This window comes from Prunus avium, chromosome 6 (assembly GCF_965620075.1).
Source record: "Prunus avium chromosome 6, drPruAviu1.hap1.1, whole genome shotgun sequence".
Taxonomy (NCBI): Eukaryota; Viridiplantae; Streptophyta; class Magnoliopsida; order Rosales; family Rosaceae; genus Prunus; species Prunus avium.
The window spans coordinates 23757737-23769874 of NC_142289.1; positions in this window are offsets into that span (position 1 = coordinate 23757737).

The window sequence follows — 12138 nt, forward strand, 5'->3', positions numbered from 1 at the left end:
TTGAAACAGCAAAACAAAATCACAAAAGCATTAACAAAATTGAAACAAAAAGGAAACATAAATTATACCATCCCACAGACAGCGGATGCGAGAGGCGATGATGGTGACTGCTAGCGTGAGAGGAAGATGGAGATGGTGAGAGAGACACGCAGAGGGAGGAGACCGTTGGATTTCAACGATGGAGGGTTCGGGTTGGAGAGAGAGGGAGAGAATTTGGGGTCAGAGAGGGGGAAAGGGAGAGAGGGTTTGTGGTTTGGTTAGGGGGCGTCGATTGTGGTGGCGAAGGCACGGCTGGGTCCGGTGGTCTTGGGGCTGGTCGTTGCCAGCGATGGTGGTATGGAGGTTTAGGAGGGCACAGCTAGAGGAAGACCTGGGGTTTTTCACGGGGGAAGGCAGAGTGAGACAGAGAGACGGGTTATTCAGAAAAAATATTCGGGACCTTGCGCGACGAGTAAAAATGGCGTAGCGCAGGTTCGATATTTTCACGTTGCGCGACGTAAAGAAAACAAGACGTCGCGCAAAGTCTTTTTAATAAGCGGGAAGTGAACCACCAAAATTTCGCAAACTTGCGTGACGTAAGAGGTACAGGCGTCGTGCAAACCCAAAACCATGAACCATGAACCATGAACCCTAAACCCTAAACCCTAAGCCCTAAACGCTGAAAATTATAACATTGCGCGATGAAAGTGTGCGTTTGTAAATATTTTGTGTGACGTACCAGAATTTGGCGTTGCGCAAAGTCGTGTTGTGCAACGAAAAGATTCATCTCGCAAGAGTTTTCATTTCTAATCGTTGAAAATTTTGTCCCGTTACTATATCTCTGAATATTTGTTTTTTGCGATTTTTGGGGTATACGATCTCGCAGTATATACAAACACATTTGACGGTTGGATCATTGACACTAGTTTCGTAAAGTTGAATGAACAATTTTTAGTTTCAAAATATATTTCGCGCATTTGTCTTCTCAGTTCTCTCCCAGCTAGATGAACAGGCGTTTCTGTTCAGGTTCTATGTCATTTGGTGGTGACCAATTTACTAAGATTTAAAGTGTAATTATTTGACCTGCAAATGCACTTGGTTACAATTTTTTCTATTGTTTCACAATACTTGCAGATTTTTTGGGCGAAAAATCTTGCGTGACAAAACTATTCGTCGCGCAAACATTCTATAAGCGACGAACAAGTCCATATTCGTTGCGCTGACTATCGAATTTTGACGAAAAGGTCTATCGTCGTCACACAAACTATATATGAGGAAGTATCCCTATTATTTCAGAATATTTTTTGTAGATTTTTGTAAACAACCTTGCGCGACAAAAACGCCCATAGTCGTCGCGCTGAAAATCGAATTGCGACGAACACATATGTCGTCATCGCGCAAACTATATATGACTAAGTATCTCTATTATTTCAGAATATTTTCACAGATTTTTGTAAACAACGTTGCGCGACGAATGTTTCCATGGTCGTCGCGCAGAAAATCGAATTGTGACGAACAAGTCTATCATCGTTGCGCAAACTATATATGAGGAATTATCTCTACTATTTCAGAATATTTTTCGCAGATTTTTGTAAACAACCTTGCGCGACGAAGACCTCGGTAGTCATCGAGCAGAAAATCGAATTGCGAAGAAGAAATTTGTCATCATCGCGCAAACTATATATGAGGAAGTATCCCTATTATTTCAGAATATTTTTCGTAGATTTTTGTAAACAACCTTGCACGACAAACATGTCCACAGTCGTCGCGCATAAGATCTAATTGCGACGAACAAGTCTCTCTTCGTCGCGCAAACTATATATGAGGAAGTATCTCTATTATTTCAGAATATTTTTCGCAGATTTTTGTAAATTTTTTGCAGATTAGTTGCAGATTCTATTATTTCAGGATAGTTACAAATTTTTTGGGAAAACTATCCTTGCGAGACGAATTTTGTTGTCGCGCAAACCGTCCTTGAGCAATGCCCAAACTCTGTTCATCGCGCAATGTTTGTTTCTATTTTTTCAAACTGTTTTTAAAGATGTTTGTTATATATATTTTTATTTTAGTATGCACAACACTTCATAAATGAAACGGTATATATATTTATTAAGTAGGTTTAAATTTATTAATTTTGGGTTTTCATTGGGCCGATTATTGGGCTTTCATCTTCTATTACAAAGAAATTAAAAAAATTTAAAAAATAATTTAAGGGTCACTTTCATATTGATATTAAATTCTTTCCGAAACCTCCCATTCGAATTATTTCCACTTAGATTTTCACTTCTCATGTTCTTTTTTCTTTTTCTAAGATTTGTTGTGATGAAATATCGTAAGGGTTACTCTCACTTCCCATCCCAACAGAAAGTGCATGATTCTGGAATTAGTAAATACAAATATAACTCAATTTATTTAACAATGTTTCATTTCTCCACATATATAATGTTTGGATATAACAAGTACATTTCATTTCTTTACACTAACATTATTAAATTACAAAAAAATTGCATTATTCATCATCTCAACTATAATAAACTTCGTTATCGTCGCTATCATCACTTTCGGTCTCCCAATCCTCCTCCTCCATAACTACATCATCGTCGTTGTTCGGGCCCACTGCAACATCATATCTAGGAAGATCACCAAGATCAATTGTAATTGACTGAATCGGTATTTCTCTTGAAGACACTCCTTCAAGCTGAAACGGTTCCTGAAACACATTTTTATCTCGAAGCGTTTCTGCATCATTTTCCATGCAAGATTCAAAACGTTGGTCAGCGACGTCGACGTCGATGTCAGATGGGTCTAGTTCTGGTATAGCATACACGTTCCTCTAATCCATCTGTTGAACAACTTTCCAACCGCTCCCGGCTTTAGGGTCATCTAGATAGACAATCTGTTTTGCCATGTTTGCCAAAATGTAAGGGTCATCATCATACCAAGTTCTGTTAATGTTCACAGATAGTAAGCGATGATCGATTTTAACACTTCCCTGCCTATTTGGGTTCGTATCAAACCATCGACACTTAAACATGATCACTTGGTATAGGTCTTTATAAAGCAATTGCACGACAGTTGTGAGTTTGCCATAGAAATCAATGTCTGTACTTTCGCCTCCACCTGGAACATGGACACCGCTATTTTGCGTACACAACTTGTCATCTCTTGCAGTCCCCAAAAACTTGTCGCCGTTAACATGGCAACCCAAGAACAATTCAGCGCGAATTAGGCTCCAAAGGGTCGTGCGCTTTGGGCAAAAACAGAAAGTTGCTCATTTCTCACACCTCCGTCATTATTGCGCTGAGGTCGATTGAAAGCTGTGTCCACATCTTTTAAATACATTCCACAGAAAGTAAGCACCTCATATTGAACCCAAGCCTCTATAATTGATCCTTCGGGCTTTGCTCTGTTGCGTACGCTTTTTTTCAACTCTCCGAGAAGCTTGCCAAAATAAAACGAAAAGATGCAAATTAGCAAGTAGCAAGCATGGGATAATGATGCATACAGAAATGATGAGGATTATATACCTTTCTATTGGATACATCCAGCGATAGTTGACTGGACCAGCAAGCAATGCCTCTTCTGGCAAGTGAACCATCACGTGAATCATACTAGTGAAGAAAGCTGGAGGGAATATCATCTCAAACTTGCATAGGACTTGGACAATGTCATGGCGCAACTGATCAATGTTTGTCTTTCGCAACGTTATCGCCGTCAGTTGGGAAAAAAATTTGGACAACAATATGATTGGCTTGACTACATCTTCCGGCAATAGGTGTCGAATCCCCACAAGAAGTAGGCGTTGCATAAACACATGGCAGTCATGGCTCTTTATTCCAGTAAATTTACCCCCGTCAACATTCACGCAAAGTGCAATATTAGAAGCATACCCATCAGGAAACTTTACAGACGATACAAACTGTAGAAACTCTTTTTTATCATTCGGTTTCATGGAAAAAAAATGCAAGATCCCTTCTAGCTTTATTATTGCTCTTTTTCATCCATAAACCCCTTCGTATACCCATTCTTTCCACGAACATTTCTATCAGACCAACCGAGAAATAACGGTCGCCGAGCTGGCAAGAATGAGCCAGGCGTCGGACGAATCACCTCGCGACTACCTGCAACGGTTCAAAACATGCAGGAACTGGTACCGCACGGACCTACCAGAGAGGGAATTTTTCAAGATGGCCGAAGAAGGGTTGGACTTTGAATACCGAAAGAAATTCCAGGGAATTGAATTCCGGGACATGCATGACCTGATCAACAAGGTGGACCGATACGCGTCCTTGTTGAAGGAAGAGATGCAAAAAAAAATGGCTTCAAAAGGGACTTACTATCGAAATCCCGTAGTCAGTTATGCCGAAGCAGACGGCCCCTCCGAGGCCGAGAGCGACGAAGTAGAGATGAGTTCGGCCGAAGTCAGTATAGACAAACCATTCGTCTGCAAAGGACTTGTTAAGGCCGACAATAGCCGCACAAAAATTCCCGACGCCAAGTTTGCAACGCGGGAAACAAAGGCCTATACTTTCAACTTGATGAGGGCCGAGGCTATCTTCGACCTACTACTGGCCGAGAAAAAGGTCAAATTGTCCTTCGGCCATAAAATTCCGAAACCCGACGAGCTCAAAGGAAATACGTTTTGCAAATACCACAGTTCTTGGTCTCACAACACCAACAACTGCGTTGTCCTGCGAGACGTCATCCAGAAATTGATAGACGAGAAGAAGCTCCAGTTTCTGAAGAAGCCGGCCATGCAGGTTGATACCAAGCCATTCCTTCCACCTGTCGTCAACATGATCGACGCTCAACTCCAGGCCGAGTATAGGGAAATTCGTCAGCCGGCGAAAGGAAAGGAGCCATTGGCCGAATCAGAGCTGGTGCTTTGCGAGCGATGCAAGTACGAGATCGGCCAACCCAGCCTACAGGAAAGCAAGAGAAAGGCCACCGAGCCATCTCAAACGACCACAAAGAAATCCAGCGGTCAGTATGACCGTTAGCCGACCAGCAAAGCTATTTTCGACCGACTGGGGGCACAAACCCCTAGTACCTCGACAGGCCACAAAGATGAGGCCGCCCCTAGGCCGGTTAAAACTTTCAAACCACCGGTCATACGTGATGACCGTTGGTACCATGTGCGACCTGGGGGCAGGGCCGAACCACTGACAAAAACCCAACTGAGGAGAATGCAGAGACAGGTTCAGCAGGCCAGAATACAGACAACCAAGGCCGAAGGTTCCAAGCGCCAAAAGAAAATGGCGACTGCAGACGGGCCACCGTCCGCACCAATTGTCCCATCGATGGAAAAAAAGGCCAGCACCAAGCCTCCGAGGGCGTGGCGCCCTATGCAGGATGAGAGTCCCCGTGGAAAGACGGCTACTTCGGTCCAGCCAAAGGCCACGGCCCTGAAAAAAACAGACGAGGGTATCATCGACATCTACCGCGGAAGGGACCCCCCTTTTTCGGCCAACAGTTTGTCCTTTCTCAGGGAATTCCATAAAGACCATTCGGCCACGGACCTATACGGCATGACCCCTGAGAACCGGGAAATTGTGGAGTTGGCCCTCAAAAACACGAAAGCGGAGGGGCTCCTCATTACCAGCGGATCCGATTCGGCCATTAAGGCCGTATACAAGGCAAACAGGGAAGCCAGAGCGAGAGCGATGCCAGGTTATCACCCCGACCTTGGAGGATCGGAGGCTAAAGTCCCCTTCAGCAAGGGCGATTTAGAATATCTCCGCCAATATTTTACCGTGACTCCGGCGGACACTATCTTTGGTCTGACGACAGAGGAAAGAGCCCGGGTAAGCCGTTTAGACGACTACTTGACGGCCAGGGACACATTGGCTAAAGCTAGACGGGCCCTCGAGGAAGAAGTCGAGGCCTCGGACCTCCTGAGATCAAAGCGTCCACAGGATATATCACGGGGACCGTAGGGCCTATAATTGAGGGCCTCGGTGATCCTTTCTTTGGGCATGAGGCCGAAGACGACCCCATTTTAGGAATCTCCGATGAAGAATACGAGGGGATCCTCGGGATGGTCGAAGAAAGGGGCTTCACCAAAGACGGCTGCGAGACCGAAGAGGAAGTTGGCAGAGGAGAGCCGCAAGAGCCGAAGGAGGTCGACATGAATATGGTCTTAGTGCTGCCATCTGAGTTTTCAGCCCCAGGAGGGCAGACCAACGGCCTGGATGATGACATGGCCGAGGAGCAGCTTGATCGGAGGCCAAAGACAGAAGAGGAATTGTTGGCCGTAGCTTTTAACGAGGTAATACCTAGAAACGAGCCGAACAAATACCGACACCTCAAGCCGTTATACATCTCGGCTCATATAGAGGGTGTGCCCGTGTCCAAGGTTTTCGTTGATTGCGGGGCGACGGTCAACATCCTTCCCTATTCCCTGATGAGGAAGTTGGACAAGTCGAAGGAGGACCTCATTCCCAGCGACGTGGTCATAAGCAGCTTCGTTGGCGATAAGTCTAAAACCATCGGTGTGTTGCCACTGAAAATTACCGTGGTCGACCAGACAAGAGTCGCGGCCTTCTACGTGGTCGAATCCAGTGTGGATTACAATATATTGCTCGGCCGTGATTGGATTCACCAGTCTGGGTGCATACCGTCTTCCCTCTTTCAACTGTTATTCTTTTGGGACGGCCAGAAGGTGTCTATACACCCGGCCGACGAAAAACCTTTTGAGGCCAACGCTGTGCAAGCTCGGATTTACGACGACGACGTTGGATGGGTTGTACTCACCGGCCACGATGCAAGCGGCCGGCCAACCAGAACGATGGCCCAGAAAGTACTGGAGTTAGGCGCCGAGAATGTCCGACAGGATTCGGCGTGCGAAGTATTGATCGACCTCACCAGCCTTTAGATGACAGACAAGGCCACTAAAGAAGAAGGAGCAGCGGCCGTGACGAACCTACTGGAAAGGCTACTGGAACATTGGGCCTTGCGCCCGAACTCACCAATCAACCTCATCGAATTCCTCCACGAATCAAACGATGCGGACGTATTAACCTTTGACGACCTAGAGACGGCGCCCGCCGAGATGGAGGATGACTATCCTGAAGTCCAGGACCCTTTATTAGAGATAAATGTAGGGTCAGAGGCCGAACCACGGCCTCTCTTTGTAAGCCAACTTTTGAACCCTGAGTTAGCGGCCGAGATTATCGGCCTGCTCCATGAATATAAGGATTGCTTTGCTTGGGATTATCATGAGATGCCTAGATTGCCAAGAAGTTTGGTTGAGCACGAATTAAGAATCAAGGAGGGGTTTAGGCCTTTCCAACAGTCGCCGAGGCGGTTCTCAACTGAAGTGCAACTTAAAGTCAAGGAGGAGATTGAATGGCTCCTTAAAGCCGGCTTCATCCGAACCGCCCGGTACATTGAGTGGTTGGCTAACATCGTACCAGTTTTGAAAAAGACTAGGGCTTTGAGGGTTTGCACCGATTACAGAAATCTGAATCTCGCAACCCCCAAGGACGAGTACCCCATGCCTATGTCAGACCTCCTGGTAGACGGAGCCACGAAGCACGAGCTCTTGTCTTTTATGGACGGCCATGCTGGTTATAACCAAATTTTCATAGCCGAATAAGATGTCCACAAGACGGTGTTCAGATGTCCAGGCGCAATCGAAACCTATGAATGGGTGGTCATGCCATTCGGCCTGAAAAACGCCGGCGCAACATACCAGCGAGCTATGAATCTTATTTTCCATGACCTTATAGGCCGGACCGTTGAAGTCTATATCGACGACGTGGTTGTCAAATCCCCATCCAGAGCTGACCACGTAGGACATCTCCGACAGGCTTTTAACCGAATGAGAGCCCACGGCCTGAAAATGAACCCGAATAAATGTGCTTTCGGCGTCACCGCCGGGAACTTCCTCGGTTTCTTGGTTCACCAATGAGGAATCGAGGTAGATAAAAATAAAGCTACGGCCATTATGGCGGCCCCTCCACCGAGGACCAAGAAGGAACTCCAGTCCTTCCTCGGTAAGGTCAACTTTTTAAGACGGTTCATATCCAATTTGGCAGGGAAAATCCGGCCGTTGACTCCTCTGCTCAAACTAAAAGACACAGAGCGGTTCGTATGGGGAGCAGAACATCAACTGGCCCTCGACGACATCAAGAAATATTTATCTCAGCCACCGGTCCTTATGCCGCCAAAAAGAGGGAAACCTTTAAGACTTTACATTTCGGCTTCAGAGGGCTCTATCGGTTGTCTGCTGGCTCAGAACAACGAGTCTGAGCAAGAGCAAGCAGTGCACTATCTGAGCCGCACCCTTAACATGGCCGAGCTAAACTATTCATCGATTGAAAAATTATGTTTGGCACTTTATTTCGCGGCTACTAAGTTGCGCCATTACATGCTTCCTTCGGTCGTTCAAATCATCTCCAAGACCGATCTCATCAAATCATCTCCATTACATGGCATTGTCTGAATTCACCTTCCAATATGTGGCTCAGAAGTCGGTCAAAGGTCAGGCATTGGCCAATTTCCTGGCTCATCACCCGGCCCAAGGGCAAGAGGAAGAGTTGGAGGTCGAGATCGGCATGGCTCGCATGGAAAAGAATTACTGGACCATGTACTTCGACGGCTCCAGTACCGAGGTTAGGTCTGGGGCCAGAGTCGTGATCGAGTCCCCTCAAGGGCAAAGGTGGCAATTTTCGTTCCAGCTTGATTTTAAATGCACCAATAATCAGGCCGAATACGAAGCATTCATCATCGGCCTAGAAATTCTGAAAGAAATGAAAGCGACCCGTGTCTTGGTCTACGGCGATTCTCAGCTGGTAATTAACCAACTGACCAGGGAATACCAGTGCACGAGCAAGAATTTGACTATGTATTACGTAACGGCCCTCAATATGGCCGATGATTTCTCCAAGATTTCCTTTGTCCACGTACCACGCACCGAAAACCATGAGGCCAATGAGATGGCCCAGGTGGCGTCAGGTGTGAATATCCCAGACAATGATCACGATCGTGTGATAAGAATCGAGAGGCGCACCTTGCCGGCTTTGGCCGAAAGGGGAATGGCAACACAAGTGTCGTCAGCCGAGATCACTAACGAAGTCAACACGGCCGAGGCCGATTGGCGCTACCCTTCGTCTCGGCCCTAGCGCTTGCTCGTAAAGCTGAAACGCGGCGTTTTGCCAGAAATGTTTGGTCTTCCCAAAAACAAAGGAAAAAGTTACGAAGGCATGATCATCTCGGCCTCGTTTATAGGCCGAGGCCGAGGCCCAAAAAAATCACGGCCAAAGGTATTAAAGTCAAATCATCACGTGACAGCAGGGTCCCATGCTTCATTTAATGAAGTAATGCCTCTGTTTATTGCAGCAAACCCATTGGCCACGAATAAGCAATTAATGCACGAGGAAAGGTGGGAAGTGATTGGAGTCAGGATTTGGTGATAGGAATCAGAGTGATTAGACGTGAACATTCTCACAAGAATTCTGGCAGCTTGAGATATTAGGTCACCAGCTATCAGAACCATAAATGCGTCTCCACAGATAGAAGTGCAGAACCCACGATCAGGGCGGCGGCCGAGATTCACCGGGATTTATGGGGTCACACCACCATACTTCACGATCCCAAATGTCGATTGGACTACCCACTTGCTCTGATCAGGCTCCACCATGCAGATTTTTAGCATCGATTACTCCTCCAAGAACTCTTCCTATAAATACATGGCTCAAGCTACATTCAAAGGGTTCAAACACCAAACAAAAGCCTCCCATGGAGCAAATTATATTTTCCTGTACTGCACTTTCAATATCTGTACTTGCTTTCCTAGGAGTAGCGTTAGATTGTAAGGAAAATCCATTCATCAATATATCATACGACCCTTGATTTTCGAGGTGCCGGAGCACCATCTTTGTTACCATTTCATGCACCCCATATATCATACGACTGTCGCTCCCTGAGCAGCGCGCCGGAGCACCGCCCAAAACCCACCATCAACACCACCTTTAAACGGCCTTGTAGCTCAGGCCGTGAACCTAACAGCCGAGAACCGTTCCTCTCTCGGCTACAATCGTTGGATTAGAAGTTGAGTCCAAACAGGTGCACCACTTAACCATTTCACTACTCTATCCACACCAACACCTCGACGCACGGTAGACCGTGCTGGCACGCCCGCGCACAAACCGCACAGCACCCAAAAGTAGGAAGCCACGTGTTAACGCACATCCCCTCGGCCCGGAGCACCAGGCCATGAGATCTGCGCAGCCCACAGTGTCAAGTATAGTGGGCCTTTCCTTGATGGTTTTTAATAAGTGTCAAGTATAAAGGATTTTTCCTTGACGGGTTTTAAGAAGTGTTAGCTATAAAGGGTTTTTCCTTGATGGTTTTTAATAAGCGTCATGTATGAAGGGCTTTAGTTGACATTTTTTAAAAAGTGTCAACGTTTAGTAGAATACATGATGGTTTTTCAATAAACGTCAACTATGAAGTGTCAACTAAGGCCTATTTTCTTGTAAATTCCCTTATAATTCCAACCCCAAATAATCGAATATTCCCACATTTAACACATGGACAATGAATCTCAGTTGTATTTCCAAGATTTTCTGACGCAAAATTCAAAAATCCTTCCACCCCTAACTCATATGCCTTCGATCTTCTATCAGCATGCATCCATGACTTATCCATCTCACACTCTATAAAATCATATATATATATATATATATTAAAGTGGAAAGACCATCAATGAAACACTACCTCATTCAAATAGCAGAGAACAAATTGAAAATAAAATATAAAACATGAACAAGACGACGGTTTGAACAAAATAATCGTCGTTTAATATAAATTCAAACGACGGCATCTATAGTCACCGTCGTCATTAAGATACCCAAACCCAAAAATTTGTACGGGGTTCTGGTAGCCTAAAGACGATGTTTAATGGACAAACAGTCGTCTTTAGGCTACCAGTTGCGGTTTAAAACGCACACGACGGGAGTAAATGAACAACCGACGTATAATAAACATTTGGACGACGGTTTGATCCGTCAACCGTCGTCATAGTTATAAAAAAAAAAAACAGCTTAAATCTCCCATCCCCTCCTTTTCCAAGAATCCATGGCCAAACAAACATAAAAGAACCCAAACAGAGAGTAATTATTACAAGAATGCAAACACCAAAACATAAAGGCTTTTTATCACAAAACGTCCCTCACGTTTGCGAAACTATCAGATTGCATCCTTAAAGTTTTTTTGTATCACTCATGGTCCCTAACGTTAATATAGGTGCTTTTAAATAGTCACTCTGTCAAAAAAACTGTTAAATCCAAGGATATAATTGTAAAATCAATTCAAAATTATAAAAAAATATATATAAATTTCTCTCTCCCCTCTTTCTTTTCTATTTCCTTTCCTTCTCTCTTCTCTCTCTTTCTTTTTTTCTTCTTTTTTCCTCTCCCCGAGTTTAGTCTTCTCTCTCCTCTTTCTTTCATCAACTATCAAAGTTGAAAGTTGAAAAGACTCTCGCAGGCCGTTAAATATATATATATATATATATATATATATATATATATATATATTGCTGTATTTATATAAGAGAGAGGGGGCATTTCATTCGCAACTCTGCATCCAATTATTAAAATAAAATATTCAAGAATCTCAAGAATCTCTCCCTCCCTACCAGAAGAAGAAGAAGAATCAATTAATTTCAGAGATAAGAATTTGTTCAAGAAGAATTAATGGCTGAATGCAGTGACCAGAACATTAAGAACCCACAACCAGAAGAAGAAGAAGAAGAATACGAATACGAATACGAAGCGGTGGTTGGCAAACACTTGTCCATGCTCTGCCTTGACAACAGCAGCAGCTTCAAATCTCCCAATTCCAGTCCCAAGCCCAGGAGAACATTGAAAAGGCGATCCCCGTCCCAATCCCCACCAATATCCCAACCCAACCCCAAGAAAGAAGCTTGATCTCCCTCCTAATCCTCTTCTTCGCCGCTGCAGTTCTGAACTCGGGGAGAGGAAGAAGGAAGAAAAGAGAGAGAGAGAGAGAGAGAGAGAGAGAGAGAGAGAGAGAGAGAGAGAGAGAGAAGAGAGAAGGAAAGAAAATAGAAAAGAAATTTATATATATATTTTTTATAATATTTTGAATTGATTTTACGATTATATCCTTGGATTTAATAGTTTTTTTAAC